Source organism: Lathyrus oleraceus, chromosome 4, assembly GCF_024323335.1.
Source record: "Lathyrus oleraceus cultivar Zhongwan6 chromosome 4, CAAS_Psat_ZW6_1.0, whole genome shotgun sequence".
Classification (NCBI taxonomy): Eukaryota; Viridiplantae; Streptophyta; class Magnoliopsida; order Fabales; family Fabaceae; genus Lathyrus; species Lathyrus oleraceus.
The window spans coordinates 97,072,269-97,074,758 of NC_066582.1; positions in this window are offsets into that span (position 1 = coordinate 97,072,269).

The window sequence follows — 2,490 nt, forward strand, 5'->3', positions numbered from 1 at the left end:
CAAACATATCAAATCTAATTTCTCGCCCCCGCGTGATCGAAACAAACCAAACAAAACATCAAACACGTCAACCCAACTTGTCACCCCCGCGTGACCAAAACTCTTTTCAAAATAACATTGCTTAATCATTTCTAATACGCACAACAAACTAGTGGTTAAGCCTCCGCTGAGAGTAGACAAGCCAATGTTTAGCTTTTAGAACGCAATCTACACAGTCGTTCTCTAAAAAACACCAACTAGTCGTAGTCCCCGAACTACGAATGCTCTGATTTCATTATTGCACCATAAGGATACGTAGGCAGGAGATTGTTGTATCTTCGCGAGCACACTAATAAAAACCTCCCTTTTCCCCTTCTGAGGTTCCCATCTATCTCTTTTCAATATTTTAAATTACTCTAAGAAAGCGAATAACATTCAACTAACATTAAAATAGCAAATTGGACTAAAAGGTTCCCGTTGAGTACAACGGATGTGAGGGGTGCTAATACCTTCCCCTTGCGTAATTGACTCCTGAACCCGAATATGGTTGCGATGACCATTATTCTATTTTTTAATGGTTTTATCGATATTTTCCTATTCCTTCATTGGAAATAATAAAGTTCTGTGGCGAATCTGTTCGAACTAACATTTTCCCTGTCCATCGCGAGGGATCGCATTTTTCGAGGTGCGACACTTTGCCAACATATGCGTACCAAATTGAACCTTTTATGCTTCAGTACACGCCATAACCCTGAAAATCTTTTCAATGTCCTTAAGCCAAGTCTGCGCTCCATCCGGATCATACATGCCTTTAAAGGTAGGTGAGTTATTCCTCTAGAACTTTCCCAAGTTTCGAAACTCACCATTTCCTCCATTCTGGTTGCTCTGCACAACTTGATCCTAATGGGAAATTAAGACAAAATAACACACCAATATGCAACGGATATAAAATTCCCCAGACTTGTAGGAACCTTGAGGATCAATAACAAATATAAGACAGAAAATCGAACAAATAAAGGCACAAAAGAACACCAATTTTTTTAACATGGAAAACCTCTCAATATGAGAGTAAAAATAACGATCCATCCAGACCAAAGAAATAACTCCACTATAATTAATTAAGGGTACGAGAGAGTCTTAAAGTGATTCACAAACTAGTGTTAACAACTGCAAATCACAAAGCAAACTAGCTTACAAATAAGAATAAAAAAGATGAAAATTTTCTCAAATCTGCAGCTTTATTACGAAGAAGATAACTCTCACCTCAGACGTTGTTTTGAGCTCGATCTGACGGTTAACGAATCGGGGATCATTGATTTAGTGAGACTGGTTACAGAAAATTGGGAATGAATTTCTCTCCTCTTTTCTCTTTTGAATCCTTATTTTCGCTATATCTCTCTCACTCCTAAATTGATCCTCACCACTTAAATAAGTGAGACAAATGGGCTAATCATATTTGAGCCTTTCTCCACATAGTAAAGTATCCCAAACCCAATAAACTCCCTCTCACAACTAGGTGGAGGAAATCGTCAAATCGGCAATATTACAATAAGCTTCAAATTTTCCTATTGGTAATGCTTTAGTCATCATATCAGAACCATTATCATATGTATGAAATTTAGCTAACTCCAACAACTTAGCATCCAAAATATCATGTATCTAATGATATCTCATATCAATGTGTTTGGACCTATTATGAAAATTCATATTCTTACCAATATGAATAGCACTTTGACTATCAAGAAATAACACATTTATCTTGAACAAACCCAAGATCCTGCAAAAATTTCTTCAACCATAGTAACTTTTTGCATGCTTTGGTTATTGCAATGAACTCAACCTCTATACTAGACATGATACACACTTTTGCAATCTGGACTACCAAGCCACAACTCCCCCTGCAAATTTAATCATGTAGCCTGAAGTGTAATTTCTGGAATCAATGTCTCTAGCCATATCAGATCAGAGTACCCCACTAGAGTAGGCTTATCTCCTCCAAAACAAAGCCTTATAGGAGTAGTACTTTGAAATACCTTAAAATCCACTTTACAGTATTCCAATGCTCTCTACCTGGATTTGACAAAAATCTATTGACTGTACCAACAACATGTGTTATATCTCGTCTTGTACACATCATTGCGTACATAAAACTACCCACTACAAACGCATAAGGAACACATTTCATATAAAACATTTCATCTTCACTTGAAGTACTTTGATTAGAACTCAACATGAAATGAGTAGCGAGATGAGTGCTTACCATCTTAGAACTTTCCATTTTAAATCTTTGCAGCACTGTTTCGATATAGTGTTCTTGTGACATCCAAAGTTTCTTCTCTTTTCTGTCACGCATAATTCTAATACCAAGAATCTGTTTAGTTGATCCCATGTCTTTCATGGAAAATGACTCCCTCAATTGCTTCTTCAACTTGTTAAAGTTATACTTTTACCTACAATAAGCATATCAACATATAACAATAGGATAATAAAGTCATCCTTAGACAATTTTCT